At 45.2% G+C, this 16499-nt stretch overlaps 1 protein-coding gene across 1 annotated transcript in view; it reads left to right on the plus strand.

Annotated features, from left to right (window-relative positions):
• The window catches only part of SLC10A7 (solute carrier family 10 member 7), a 384092-nt gene that overhangs the window by 351477 nt on the left and 16116 nt on the right, over nt 1-16499 (plus strand). The window lies entirely within an intron of this gene.

Below are 16499 nucleotides of genomic sequence, written 5' to 3' on the forward strand. Positions count from 1 at the left end.
CCTCTGCTTCTCATACCTAAGGTACTGAGAATTATAAGACGTAGAGGAGTAAGAACTATACTCATGGCTCCGGATTGGCCAAGAAGGACTTGGTACCCGGAACTTCAAGAGATGCTCACAGAGGACTTATGGCCTCTGCCGCTAAGAAGGGACTTGCTTCAGCAAGTACCATGTCTGTTCCAAGACTTACCGCAGCTGCGTTTGACGGCATGGCGGTGGAACGCCGGATCCTAAGGGAAAAAGGCATTCCGGAAGAGGTCATTCCTACCCTGGTCAAAGCCAGGAAGGAGGTGACCGCACAACATTATCACCACATGTGGCGAAAATATGTTGCGTGGTGTGAAGCCAGGAAGGCCCCACGAACAAATTTCAACTCGGTCGATTCCTGCATTTCCTGCAAACAGGAGTGTCTATGGGCCTCAAATTGGGGCCCATTAAGGTTCAAATTTCGGCCCTGTCGATTTTCTTCCAGAAAGAATTGGCTTCAGTTCCTGAAGTCCAGAAGTTTGTCAAGGGAGTATTGCATATACAACCCCCTTTTGTGCCTCCAGTGGCACTGTGGGATCTCAACGTAGTTCTGGGATTCCTCAAATCACATTGGTTTAAAACCAGTCAAATCTGTGGATTTGAAGCATCTCACATGGAAAGTGACCATGCTCTTGGCCCTGGCCTGGGCCAGGCGAGTGTCAAATTGGTGGGTTTTTTCTCAAAAAAGCCCATATCTGTTTGTCCATTCGGACAGGGCAGAGCTGCGGACTCGTCCCCAGTTCTCTCCCTAAGGTGGTGTCAGTGTTTCACCTGAACCAGCTTATTGTGGTGCCTTGCGCCTACTAGGGACTTGGAGGACTCCAAGTTGCTGGATGTTGTCAGGGCCCTGAAAGTATAGGTTCCAGGACGGCTGGAGTCAGGAAAACTGACTTGCTGTTATCCTGTATGCACCCAACAAACTGGGTGCTCTTGCTTCTAAGCAGACTATTGCTAGTTGGATGTGTAATACAATTCAGCTTGCACATTCTGTGGCAGGCCTGCCACAGCCAAAATATGTAAATGCCCATTCCACAAGGAAGGTGGGCTCATCTTGGGCGGCTGCCCGAGGGGTCTCGGCTTTACAACTTTGCCGAGCGGCTATTTAGTCAGGGGCAAACACGTTTGTAAAATCCTACAAATTTGATACCCTGGCTAAGGAGGACCTGGAGTTCTCTCATTCGGTGCTGCAGAGTCATCCGCACTCTCCCGCCCGTTTGGGAGCTTTGGTATAGTCCCCATGGTCCTTTCAGGAACCCCAGCATCCACTAGGACGATAGAGAAAATAAGAATTTACTTACCGATAATTCTATTTCTCGGAGTCCGTAGTGGATGCTGGGCGCCCATCCCAAGTGCGGATTATCTGCATTACTTGTACATAGTTACAAAAATCGGGTTATTATTGTTGTGAGCCATCTTTTCAGAGGCTCCGCTGTTATCATACTGTTAACTGGGTTCAGATCACAGGTTGTACAGTGTGATTGGTGTGGCTGGTATGAGTCTTACCCGGGATTCAAAATCCTTCCTTATTGTGTACGCTCGTCCGGGCACAGTATCCTAACTGAGGCTTGGAGGAGGGTCATAGGGGGAGGAGCCAGTGCACACCACCTGATCCTAAAGCTTTACTTTTTGTGCCCTGTCTCCTGCGGAGCCGCTATTCCCCATGGTCCTTTCAGGAACCCCAGCATCCACTACGGACTCCGAGAAATAGAATTATCGGTAAGTAAATTCTTATTTTTTATCTCTTTATTAGTAAGTACTGTAGTTCTGTAAAATGACTTAATTGTTACATTATAAACTATACACAATTCTAGACAATCTGGAAGTGCACAATTTTACAGTCATCTGCCTGATTGTATTTATGGGGTCATTCCGATCAGGCACTCAGACATGCGGGGGGGACGCCCAGCACAGGGCTAGTCCGCCCCGCATGTCAGTGCTCCCCCCTGCAGAAATGCAAAAGCATTGCACAGTGGCGATGCTTTTGCATTTGAGGAGTAACTCCCGGCCAGCGCAGTTCCTGCGGCTGGCCGGGAGAACCCCTTCGCTGCCCGGGTCGCAGCGGCTGGGTGTGACATCACGCAGCCGCCACGGCCCACCCCCCCCCCCCCAACAGTCCGGCCACACCAGCGTTGGCCGGACCGCGCCCCCTAAACAGCGGCTTAATGCCGCCGTCCAGCCGCCTCCCACCCAGCGACCGCCTCTGCCTGTCAATCAGGCAGAGGTGATCGCTAGCTAGGGAACAACGGCCTTCGGCCATCCAGCATGCGCAGATCCGACCCGATCACTGCGCTGCGATAAACTGCAGCGAGCGATCTTATCGGAATGACCCCCTTAGTGCATTGTCGGAATGACCCCCTTAGTGCATTGCTGTTTATTGTATCTGTTCAGCATCATTTATCTGTAAGTTCTTTGTCTGGTAAGGGGGAGGCAAAGTCCTGAAAACAAGTTTTTATTTATTTATTTTTTTAACATAAAAGTTTACAATTACAATTATGCCATAGTTTTCTTCATCCCCAAATCTTTCACCTCCTCATAATTGTTGACATTTTCTAATTTACATGAGACAAAACTGTGCTGTACAGGCCCCAGTCTGCCACCCAGCTCCCTAGCATGCATGGTAATATATATGATGGGGGGCAAACTTGGGTTACCATGCAGCAGTCCTGATTCTCTAATATACTGCAATGTGCTAAGCATTATAGTGCTACTGTATATTATTTGTAACCCCAAAGGAGAGGCTTATCCTCTGTATATACCCGAAGACTAGGGTACACAAGTTCCAGTGTGGTCGATGACACTTCAGTGAAGAAAAATAAATGAATGGGGTAAGGGGCTTTGAGTCTCTCTCTTTCTCTAATAGTAGAAAGATCGGACACCTTTTGTTTGAAATTATTGTTGGGCGATCACACTGATCCCCCTGCACTACAGAAAACTAATTGAGTCCATGGATGGCGGAATATTGTCCCCAACCTGACTTCCAATAATTAACTGCCACCCATTTTATACAGGGGTGTCCTCTTTCAAATGATGGAGCACCTTAGTTCTGGTCACCAGACAATGTAACATCATACTGCACAAAATATGCATATTCCATATGTGGGTGAGGGCACGGGTTGGATATGAAATCCCGGCGGTCTGGATGCCAGCTGTCCATATGCCAACAGTGGCATCCCGCCCGCCCGTATGCCGGCAGCGGGGCAAGCGCATGGAGGCCCCTTGTGGGATTGCTGTACTCGCCACACTGCGGACACAGTGGCTCACTGCGCTTGCCACAGGTTCTATTCCCACTCTGTGGGTGCCGTGGACACCGGCGAGTGGCAGTATCCCTGGCGAGGATGTCCGCATTCCAGGCTGTCTAGATTCCAGCATCGGGATCCTGAATGTTGGGATCCCGACAGCCGGGATATTAACTACATCCTGAGGGCACTATGTACTATCCCCCCTCCCCCCCCCCCCCCCCCTTATAATGATACATGAACTCATTTGGGCATGAATATATATAAGCAGGTATCACCTCTTTTAAATGTCGATCCCCAGACAATGTTATAGAAAACACACGTTGTCCCTATATGGGTGGGATGGCACTGAGTGCCTTTTCCCAACCATAATTTAATCTGTAAATGTGGGGCTTCCCATAAGTGAAAAAGGAAAGGCCCGTCTTTCAATTGATGTGGCCCATTAAGTGCTATTGCCTGGTCATCACCTGTAATGACAATATCACCCAATGTTACAGTAAAAATTTGTTTTCAATAGATGTGGAAAGGCATATTGGGCCCTGCCTTCCCATATTGGCCCGCACACACTCGGTTGGGAGCTCACTTGTCTGAAAAATGGGATCTCCTCTTTCACAGAATATGTCCCCTTAGTAGTTATTTTCTGGACTGCAACAACTAAAAAAGTACACAAATAACATTTTCAACGGATGGCCACATCTCGCACCCATCTTGTGTCAAATGAAAAAAGTTGTCCCCTTATTTAATGCTGTAGGTTTAGTTTAAAAAACGGTAGGCTTTGTAGGGCTCCCATATTATTCCTACATATGGTAAGCATTTAAATTCAGATAGCATAACAAAAAAAAATATGCATGCATTAGAGAATTCTACGTGTAAATTTTCACAGGAAAGTCTGCACTTAAAAATGATGGTTCCTATTTTGGATAGGTAGATTAATGCAGAAGAAAGAACCAGAAGTATTTCTTTGTGAACTTTATAAACACGTTAGTTTTTGGTTTATTTTCTTGGAATTTTAGTGCAGAATACCTTTTCTGGCTCTTTCGGTCACATTTTATTTGAAGCTGTTAGAAGGAGCAAAAATACTGATTTTTTTTTTTTCTAAAAATAAAACGTAAAGCCTCAGCATATGGGTGAGAAACCCCTCCACAGCAAAGGGGTTAATATGCTCTAATTATTATTATTATTATTATTATCCTTTATATGGCACCACAAGGGATCCGCAGCGCCCGCTTACAGAGTACATAAACAAATAATCAAAAACAACAAAAAATAAATGAAGCGCTATCCTGATCAGTATAACTTAAAACATAAAACATTTATTAGACATTACACAGACAACATTAATATCACGGCTAGTATTGTTTAAAAAATACTTTTAAAATATAATTAACCCCGTGGCCACTTGACAGTTGATTAACTTAATTACTGCAGTAATAATCAGCAAAGTTCCTCACATTTGTATTTGCCAAGATTAAATCAGGATGAAGCTTAAAGATGTTAGAAGCTGTTACCTAATCATAAAGCAATAATTGGCTGCCAGTTAGTAACTTTTGCCAGATGGAAACAAGCTCAGAGATGTTAAAAGATGCTCAATTAGTGTTATGTAACAATCTTCAACTGTTAGTTCATAACTTATGAGATGGTTTAGATTCAAAGCATGCATGCAGTTGATTAGTAGAAAAACTGATTGATGATTAATACTCAAGAATTTCTGTCCAGAGAATATTTCAACTCCACAGTCCAGCGTGGCCACGCTAATAGTAAAAACCAACACAACGTGTCTTCAGACCAGGAAACCAATTTGTGGAGTGACGTCTCACTCTAGATAGTTACCACTCCGGTCCTCACGTACAAGTGTTGGAAGTAGCAGATCACCGCCGTGATTGGCACTCCTCTTACGCGTTTCTCCGCCTGTGTGCAGATCGGCGGCTTCTTCCAAAGAATAATGAATGAATGATGGTACCTTCTATCCGTCTGCTATTTATACGGAGACCGGTACTATTACTATTTCCTGGTTCCGTCATACGCGCATGCGCACTGCATGCGTTCCACTCATGCGGGTCATCTCTTCAATTTTAATCATTACCAGATGATTAGTCCCGTTTATACACAAGCGCTGTGCGCCTTCCATCAATGCGTTTAAACTTGCAACATTATAAGAATACTTCCTAATTACATTACTGAAGTATTATACAGATCGAACTTATAATTGTACCTTTCATCATTAATCAAAAATAGTAATGTGCACATAATGTTAAAATATAATTATTTAAAAACTTAAACATATATTATATCCATCCCAGAACCTTTTTTCTATACCGCTAATAGCCATTTAAATTCTAAATCCATTTAGTTCAATGATCTATTAACATTGCACTTATATATCAACCTGGAATTATATGACCAGAACATATATATATTCAATTCAGATATCTCAAGAACAATTCAAGATTAATCGAATGATCAATACTGAACCCCATATTTACCTCCTATCATATATTATTCAATTCAACTGTGTCATTCAATCCCTGTGGTTTCAATGTGCATAGTCTGAAAATCCAGAAGGCTTCACGCCTACATAACCTATTAAAGCGATCACCCCCTCTTTGTGTACCACTAATCTGTTCAATACCTTTAATTTTAATTTTCTCACATGTACCATGAGGACAACTAGATATATGATTTGATAAGCAATGTGATTTAACCTTATTATTAATATTACGTTTATGTTCCATAAACCTTAAAACCTTAAAAACAAGAAAACAGTGACTTACAATTCAACACAATATAGGACAAGTACAAGGTATATAAACATAGCTGTGTCAGCAGACAACACTGAAATAAGTATCAGGGTGGCAGAAAACCGAGGGATTTGGTGCCGTCAAAGGAAGTTTTGAAAAGAAGATAGGTTAAGTAAGAGACATAAAAACACATGAGGGAAGAGGGCCCTGCTCATGAAACCTTACATTCTAAAGGGGAGGGGCACACAGACAGAGGTGACACAGATGGGGTAGAAAGTGAGCGTGGGCCACAGAGGGTTAGGATGGGAGACAGTGGGGTTTAGTGAAGAAGTGTGTCTTGAGAGCCCATTTGAAGTTTTTTTAGAGCGGTGGAGAGTCTGACTGGGAGAAGTAGAGAATTCCAGAGAAAGGGAGCAGCACGTGCAAAATTTTGGATGTAGGTGTGGGAGGAGGTAATCAGTAGGCAAGAGAGGTGGCGTGTATTTTCAGAGCGAAGTGGACTGGCGGGAGTGTAAAGGGAGATAAGGTCAGAGATGTAACTGGGAGAGAAGTGAGCGAGGGTTTTGTAAGTGAGTGTGAGAAGCTTGAAATGGATTCTGAAGGGGAACGGGAGCCAGTGTAGGGCTCGTGAGAGGGGAGGTGGATGTAGTACGTTTGGTGAGGAAGATGATCCGGGCAGCATCATTGAGGAGAGATTGAAGTGGAGAGATGTATTTGTCAGGGGTGCCAGAAAGGGAGAAGATTACAGTAGTCCAGTCGGGAGATGACCAGTGAGTGGATAAGGGTCTTTGTGGCATCATGGGTGAGAAAGGGTCTGATCCTGGAATTATTTTTTTAGATGAAAATGGCAGGTTTGCGAGAAGTGCTGAATGTGTGGTTTGAAGGAGAGGGGTGAGTCAAGGATTACTCCAAGACAGCGCACTTGGGTGCTAGAGGAGAAAGTAGTGCCATCAATAGATAATGAAATATTGGTAGGTGCGGTTGCGCGGGAGGTTGGGAAGATGATCAGCTCAGTCTTAGACATGTTAAGTTTAAGAAAGCGCTGGGACATCCAAGAAGAGATAGCAGAGAGACAGTTGGATACACGAGTGAGGAGAGCAGGTGAGAGGTCAAGGGAGGAAAGGTAGATTGAAGTATCATCAGTATATAGATGATATTGTAAGTCAAATGAGCGAATGAGTTCTCCTAAAGAGGACGTATAGAGAGAAAAAAGTAGAGGACCAAGAACAAAACCATGGGGGTCCAATAATTTTACCTAAACTCTTTTGTCTCATGATAGTTCTAGAAGTTTTTTTGTTTTTTTTTGTAAGAGAAGTAGAGACAATAGCACTTTTCTATTACCAATAAGCAGAGATTGAATAGAAACAATAGAATAGAATGAATCACCATGGCACTCATGCTCAAAATTAGTTTAGAAGTAGGAATCAGTGGGATGTCTTTGGACTACTATGGAGATGATTTTCTGCCTGTTCCTTGGATGCATAAGCACACCTGATATCTAGCTGCTGCTTTCACTGAAGTCAATCAAAATACACATGTGGTTTTGCTGAAACATCATCGAGAATATACAGTTACTATTCTGAGATGTAGCGCAGTTGAAGTAATTCTTCATGTGAAATGTCAGATTATTGGGGCAATTCAGTCTCTGCGATATGTGGTCACAATATTCTGGAATTACAGCACCCCAATATCACACATTTTCCTTCACACCTTTATGGGGTGCAGTGGCCGAAGGTGTTGGTATTCCATCCATTTCTGTCCTACTTTGCGCCCATCGCTGTCAGCTGAGTTGCCTCCTATGAGTGAGTAATGAAATGCTGCTCATTTACTGTTTAATGAAGCAACTGTTCTACTTAGTGAAAGTATTCTAATCCAGGTTTCCACTTAGGAGCATTACCTAAAACAAGTCGGTTCTTAATCAGAAACACTTTTACAGGGTGTAATATGTGTTGCCGGCGGTCGGGCTCCCGGCGACCAGCATACCGGCTCTGGAATACCGACAGCTGGGTGAGCTCAAATGAGCCCCTTGCGGGCTTACTGCGCACGCCATGCTGCAGGCACGGTGGCGTGTTACGCGCGCCACGCTATCTATTCTCCCTCCAGGGGGGTCGTGGACCCCCAAGAGGGAGAAAAGTTGTCGGTATGCCGGCGGTTGAGATTCCAGCACCGGTATGGTGGTCGTCGGGAGCCTGGCCGCCGGCAACCTGCAGACCACCCCTTTTACAAGGACATGTGAAAAAGACCAGGGACTTGACAAAGTCTAGCCTTGTTTTATTGAAGAATAATCACAGCACCTTAAGGCCTGCCTACTAACTCTACTGTGCTAATAATATACAGCTTGATGGAGTCTCATTAATCTTTTAAATAAATGTAGAGAGAGGAAGACATTTTGAAAACTGTTTCAGAGTAGATTTACCTCAGTCTTTATTTGACTGCCCACTTCTATTTCAAAAGTGGAATTCGTCCTAAACTCTTCCTAGTCGTACCCTGCCCATGCCATGCAGCAGAATGAATTTCCCCTTTTTTTCCTAGCTTTATTGGCTGCACAGTACAAGTACAGTATGGGGCGGCAATGCAAAAGTGGAATTTATTTGAAGTTTGTATGGCCGCCTCTGCAAAATGATCTGTTCTTCTGTGAGTCTCCATTCACTTGGAATGTCCCCATGGTTTTACATTGGGCCTCCTTTTATACCATCACGTCTGGGAGGTTTACCCATTGCAGTTCAAGCTGCACTCCTACTTTTCTCTCCATAAAGATTAAAATGGGAGGGGACAGGCCAAACAGTCCCAAGACACTGCAGATCACTTTGTAGATCAGACAAATGCTCTGATCCCTGAGCTATTATGTGATCAGTGTGTACTTTCTTAAGAGGAAACGAAAGGTTGGGTATTTCATTTTTTCTCTTTACGTCCTAGTGGATGCTGGGGACTCCGTAAGGACCATGGGGAATAGACGGGCTCCGCAGGAGACATCGGCACTTTAAGAAAGAATTTAGATTCTGGTGTGCTCTGGCTCCTCCCTCTATGTCCCTCCTCCAGACCTCAGTTTGAGACTGTGCCCGGACGAGCTGGGTGCTGTTCAGTGAGCTCTCCAGAGCTTGCTGTGAGAAAGTATTTTGTTAGGTTTTTATTTTCAGGGAGCTCTGCTGGCAACAGACTCCCTGCATCGTGGGACAGAGGGGAGAGAAGCAGCCCTACTCTCTGAAGCTAGGTCCTGCTTCTTAGGCTACTGGACACCATTAGCTCCAGAGAGATCGTACACAGGATCTCACCCTCGTCGTCCGATCCCAGAGCCGCGCCGCCGTCCCCCTCGCAGAGCCGGAAGACAGAAGCCGGGTGAGTATGAGAAGCAAGAAGACTTCGAAATCGACGGCAGAAGACTCCGTTCTTCACTGAGGTAATGCACAGCACTGCAGTTGTGCGCCATTGCTCCTACACAACTCACATACTCCGGTCACTGTAAGGGTGCAGGGCGCAGGTAGGGGGGGGGGGGGCGCCCTGGGCAGCATATGGACCTCTTTTGGCAAAAGTACACATATATACAGTTGGGCACTGTATATATGTATGAGCCCCCACCAAGAAAATGTATATTTAAGCGGGACAGAAGCCCGCCGTCGAGGGGGCGGGGCTTCTTCCTCAGCACTCACCTGCTCCATTTTTTCTCCACAGCTCCGCTGAGAGGAAGCTCCCCAGGCTCTCCCCTGCAGATACACGGTAGAAGAGGGTAAAAAGAGAGGGGGGGCACATAATTAGGCCCAAAAATGAATATAAACAGCAGCTACTGGGTTAACATTAAGTTACTGTGTTATTCCTGGGTTTATAGCACTGGGGTGTGTGCTGGCATACTCTCTCTCTGTCTCTCCAAAGGGCCTTGTGGGGGAATTGTCTTCAGATGAGCATTCCCTGAGTGTGTGGTGTGTCGGTACGTGTGTGTCGACATGTCTGAGATAAAAGGCTCCCCTAAGGAGGAGATGGAGCAAATGTGTGTGTGAGTGGTGTCTCCGTCGACAACGCCGACACCTGTTTGGATATGTGAAATTAAGTGCTAAGGTAAATTTATTGCACAAAAGATTAGAGAACAGACAGGGAATCTACCCATGTCTGTCCCTATGTCGCATAGACCTTCAGAGTCTCTCAATGATCACTATCCAAAATAATAGACACTGATATCGACACGGAGTCTGACTCCAGTGTCGACTACGATAATGCAAAGTTACAGCCAAAATGGCAGGAAAGTATTCAATATATGATTATTGTAATAAAAAATGTTTTGCATATCACTGATGACTCATCTGTCCCTGACACAAGGGTACACATGTTTAAGGGGAAGAAAGCTGAGGTAAATTTCCCTCCTCTCATGAAGAAAAAGAGCGGGAATCTCCAGACAAGAGACTGCAGTTTCCCACAAAGAATTCTCAGGGCGTATCCTTTCCCTACTAGGGCCAGGATACGATGGGAATCTTCCCCTAGGGTGTCACGGTTGCCCAAAAGGTAGCGCTGACTTAACAGCTATCCTCATGGATCCTGCAGATAGCATGCAGTAAAAGTACTTTGAAGTCCATTTACACTTTCTGGTACACTACTCAGACCGGCGATTGTGTCGGCATGGGTTTATAGCGCTGTAGCAGCGTGGACAGATACCTTATCAGCAGAGATTGAGACCCTAGGATGTGTATATATATATATATATATATGTATATATATAGATATATATATATAAAAGATGCTGTCTTAGATATATATATAAAACATGCCCAAAGAGACATTAGTCTACTGGGTTCTAGAGTCAACGCTATGTCGATTTCTGCTTGACGTGTCCTGTGGAACATGCAATGGACAGGTGATGCCGACTTAAGAGGCATATGGAAGGTTTACCTTACAAGGCTGAGGATTATGTGGAGAAGGGATCTGGGACCTGGTGTCCACAGCTATGGCTGGTAATTCTGATCTTTTGCCTTATATTCCCGCACAGCCTAGGAAAGCACGACATTATCAAATGCAGTCCTTTCGATCGCAAAGAAAAAAGAAAGTCCGAGGTGCGTCCTTTCTTGACAGAGGCAGGGGCAGAGGAAAGAAGCTGCACAACACAGCTAGTTCCCAGGAACAGAAGTCCTCCCCAGCCTCTACAAAATCCACCGCATGTCGCTGGGGCTCCACAGGCGGAGCTAGGCCCGGTGGGGGCACGCCTTCGAAATTTCAGCCACAAGTGGGTTCACTCCCTGTTGGATCCCTGGGCAATAGATATTGTGTATCAGGGATACAAGCTGGACTTCGAGGAGATGCCCCCTCACCGACGGCCCTGCCGGCTTCCCCCCACGAGAGGGAAATAGTGTTAACTGCAATTCACAAATTGTATCTTCAACAGGTGGTGGTCAAGGTTCCCCTCCTTCAACAAGAAGGGGGTTATTATTCGACCATGTTGTAGTCCCGAAACCGGACGGTTCGGTCAGACCCATATTGAATTTAAAATCCCTGAACATATACCTGAAAAGGTTCAAGTTCAAGATGGAATCGCGGTCGTCGCAAGCCTGGAAGGGGGGGATTTTATGGTATCTCTGGACATAAAGGATGCATACCTTCATGTCCTCATTTATCCACCTCATCAGGCGTACCTCAGATTTGTGGTACAGGATTGTCATTACCAATTTCAGACGTTGCCGTTTGGTCTCTCCACGGCACTGAGAATATTTACCAAGGTAATGGCGGAAATTATGGTACTCCTGCGGAAGCAAGGGGTCGCAATTATCCCATACTTGGACGATCTCCTCATAAAAGCGGGATCAAGAGAGCAGTTGCTGATCAGCGCAACACTTTCTCTGGAAGTGTAACGGCAACACGGCTGGATTCTAAATATTCCAAAGTCGCAGTTGGTTCCTACGGCTCGTCTGTCTTTCCTAGGCATGATTCTAGACACAGACCAGAAAAGGGTTTATCTCCCGATAGAGAGAGCTCAGGAGCTCATGACACTGGTCAGGAACCTATTAAAACCAAAACAGGTGTCAGTGCATCACTGCACTCGAGTCCTGGGAAGGATGGTGGCATCATACGAGGCTATTCCCTTCGGCAGGTTCCATGCGAGTACCTTTCAATGGGACTTACTGGACAAGTGGATCTTCAGATGCATCGGTTAATCACCCTATCCCCCAGGGCCAGGGTGTCTCTCATTCAGGACTGGGTCCTGCTGACCACGGATGCAAGCCTCCGAGGGTGGGGAGCAGTCACACAGGAAAGAAATTTCCAAGGTCTGTGGTCAAGTCAGGAGACTTGGCTTCACATCAACATCCTGGAACTAAGGGCCGTATACAACGCCCTACGTCAAGCGGAGACCCTGCTTCGCGACCAACCGGTTCTGATTCAGTCAGACACCATCACCGCAGTGGCTCATGTAAACCGACAAGGTGGCACAAGGAGCAGGGAAGCGATGGCGGAAGCCGCCAGAATTCTTCGCTGGGCGGAAAATCACGTAAGCGCACTGTCAGCAGCGTTCATCCCAGGACACGACCTCCACCTTGGAGAGTGGGGACTTCATCAGGAGATCTTCGCACAGACTGCATGTCGGTGGGAACTGCCACAGGTGGACATGATGGCATCCCGCCTCAATAAAAAACTACAGAGGTATTGCGCAAGGTCAAGAGACCCTCAGGCGATAGCTGTAGACGCCCTGGTGACACTGTGGGTGTTCCAGACGGTCTATCTATTTCCTCCTCTTCCTCTCATACCCAATGTGCTGAGAATAATAAGAAAAAGAGGAGTGAGAACGATACTCATTGTTCCAGATTGGCCACGAAGGACTTGGTATCCAGATCTGCAAGAAATGCTCACAGAGGAACCGTGGCCTCTTCCTCTAAGACAGGACTGGTTGCAACAGGGGCCCTGTCTGTTCCAAGACTTACCGCGGCTGCGTTTGACGGCATGGCTGTTGAACGCCGGATCCTAGCGGAGAAGGGCATTCCGGAGGAGGTCATTCCTACGCTGATAAAGGCTAGGAAGGACGTGACAGCTCAACATTATCACCGTATATGGCGAAAATATGTTGCTTGGTGTGAGGCCAGGAATGCCCCTACGGAGGAATTCCAGCTGGGCCGTTTCCTTCACTTCCTACAGTCAGGAGTGAATTTGGGCCTAAAATTGGGTTCCATTAAGGTCCAGATTTCGGCCCTATCCATTTTCTTTCAAAAGGAGTTGACTTCTCTACCTGACGTTCAGACGTTTGTAAAGGGAGTGCTGCATATTCAGCCCCCTTTTGTGCCTCCAGTGGCACCTTGGGATCTTAACGTGGTGTTGAGTTTCCTGAAATCCCACTGGTTTGAACCACTCAAAACGGTGGAGTTGAAATATCTCACGTGGAAGGTGGTCATGCTATTAGCCTTGGCTTCGGCTAGGCGTGTGTCAGAGTTGGCGGCTTTGTCACATAAAAGCCCCTATCTGGTTTTACATGCGGATAGAGCAGAATTGCGGACCCGTCCACAATTTCTGCCGAAAGTGGTTTCATCCTTTCATATAAACCAACCTATTGTGGTGCCTGTGGCTACTACTGACTTGGAGGATTCCGAGTTGCTTGATGTGGTCAGGGCTTTGAAGGTTTATGTAGCCAGAACGGCTAGGGTCAGGAAAACAGAGTCTTTGTTTATCCTGTATGCTTCCAACAAGCTTGGTGCTCCTGCTTCAAAGCAAACTATTGCTCGCTGGATCTGTAACACGATTCAGCAGGCTCATTCTGCAGCTGGATTGCCGCTGCCAAAATCAGTTAAGGCCCATTCCACTAGGAATGTGGGCTCTTCTTGGGCGGCTGCCCGAGGGGTCTCGGCATTACAGCTTTGCCGAGCGGCTACTTGGTCAGGTTCAAACACTTTTGCAAAGTTCTACAAGTTTGATACCCTGGCTGAGGAGGACCTTGTGTTTGCTCAATCGGTGCTGCAGAGTCATCCGCACTCTCCCGCCTGTTTGGGAGCTTTGGTATAATCCCCATGGTCCTTACGGAGTCCCCAGCATCCACTAGGACGTTAGAGAAAATAAGATTTTACTTACCGGTAAATCTATTTCTCGTAGTCCGTAGTGGATGCTGGGCGGCCGTCCCAAGTGCGGACTTCTTCTGCAATGCTCGTATATAGTTATTGCTTCAATAAGGGTTATGTTATGGTTGCATCAGCGTTGGACCTGTTGCTCTGTTGTTGTTCATACTGTTGACTGGGTATGTTTATCACAAGTTATACGGTGTGATTGGTGTGACTGGTATGAGTCTTGCCCTGGATTACAAAATCCTTTCCTTGTACTGTCAGCTATTCCGGGCACAGTTTCTCTAACTGAGGTCTGGAGGAGGGACATAGAGGGAGGAGCCAGTGCACACCAGAATCTAAATTCTTTCTTAAAGTGCCCATGTCTCCTGCGGAGCCCGTCTATTCCCCATGGTCCTTACGGAGTCCCCAGCATCCACTACGGACTACGAGAAATAGATTTACCGGTAAGTAAAATCTTATTTTTTAGCAGCTCATAAAATGTGACCTCCCAATCTGACTGTTGCAGGAGCATTTGCAGCCATTTATCTGCTAACGCTCCTGCATACAAACCTATGCCATTATTGGGCCGATCAGCTTTTCCCAGAGCAACCAAAATAAAGTGCATCTCCACACAGGAGACCAGGCATTACTGGATATGCTCACAGGTACCATATGTATATTTTCAGGCCTAATACATTTAATGGAAACTACTTGTTTGAATGTGGAATAATCCTTTAATTGATTATTGTATTTTAAAAAAAGAATTTGATTCCCATATGTTTTACTCTGTAAATTCCAATACTCTTCTCCCACAAATTGATGAACTGTCTTTTGCCAGATACTTTAGAATTCAGTCACCTGTACAAATCCGCTGTCCATCATTTCATGCTTTGTGTGTACAAGACATGCACAATGCTTCTGATCCTGAATTCTAGGCTGTGTGTTTCCATCTCTGGCCATAGTCCTGCATATAAAATAGGTTCTAATGTCTGAAACTGTTGGCAGTAAGAATGAAGTGTGTTCATAAATTGATGACTTTCCCCTTCACATGAAGTACAGGTTCCTAACGAAGACTAGCAAAGCTGCAAGCTAGTAACGGATATTGGCTGATAATTTGTAACAGATACAAAACTTCCTCCGGACTTTGATTTAATATAATGCTGTTAGTGATCTTTTTATTATCCTTTCTGTAGCACTATTACATTTTGCTAATGTGACATTTGAGAATAGTTTACTATGTTTTGCGAAAAGCACTTTCCAAAGGGCAGAATGGCCATTCTGCCATGTACTGTACATACTACTTTGGGTCTCAGCGGGGGTGATATCATGTCTCATGTCTTATAAAGTACCTGCACCCTGCTGCACTACAACTGATTGTTTTCCAGAATCTTATTGTACTTTATCACATCCTACTTATTGTAATACCTTTGTAAATGTAATAAAAAGAAATAATGATATTGACAGTTACCTATAGGATGCAGAGGCAACTTGTACCATTCAATACAACAAAATGATAAAAATAACTTGCGCCAAAAACAACTGCAACTCGGAACACCGCTCCCAAAGAGCACCACTCCTTGAAACAATATACAACCAAAGAAAATAGGACGGCTCCCAAGCGCTGTTATTATACGTATGTACGAATCCCTTTCTGTCGGACTTCAACAATGTCAATCCTCAGGGAAGAGAAAAGAATATATTCATACATTAAATATATTCGTATATATATCTATTCACGTTGATTGTCCTCAACTGACCTTTGGGCAATGCCCTATGTACACATCAAGGTTTCTTTGAAATCTTCAGAATTCATAACATTAAATGTAATCTTCTTCTTAACTTATTGGTATGTGGCTTACCTTTGGTAAATGCCCTATATGCATCAAAAGGTATCTTTCTTGCACTCCTTTCCCAAGACAGGACTGGAAACGGTCCAGCTATTCTCTTTTCAGGATTAATGGAGTACACCAACGAGAAAGTCCATGCAATGTTGGGTATAAACCAATTTATTTACATAAAAATTATAAAATATTTCCACTATACCATAGGCCACAAAAACCAGAAATAATCTTAGTTGGCAGGGTCTACTACACCACACACCCCTCAGATGGAAAAAAAAGGGGGGGAGGGGAGAATCTATACCATTTGTGACTCTCCCCCCCCCCCCCCCCCCTTTTTTTTTGCATGGACTTTCTCGTTGGTGTACTCCATTAATCCTGAAAAGAGAATAGCTGGACCGACATTGTTGAAGTCCAACAGAGAGCGATTCGTACATACGTATAATAACAGCGCTTGGGAGCCGTCCTATTTTCTTTGGTTGACTTGTACCATTCAGGCTATGGGGCCACAAATATCTGTTTAAGGGGGACATGTACTAAGCAGTGATAAAAGTGGAGAAGTGAGCCAGTGGAGAAGCTGCACATGGCAACCAATCAGCTGCTCTGTATACGTTTATAGTATGCAAATTCTTAATGTTACGTCAATGCTGATTGGTTGCCATG

The sequence above is a fragment of the Pseudophryne corroboree genome, chromosome 1, assembly GCF_028390025.1.
Source record: "Pseudophryne corroboree isolate aPseCor3 chromosome 1, aPseCor3.hap2, whole genome shotgun sequence".
In the NCBI taxonomy this organism is placed as follows: Eukaryota; Metazoa; Chordata; class Amphibia; order Anura; family Myobatrachidae; genus Pseudophryne; species Pseudophryne corroboree.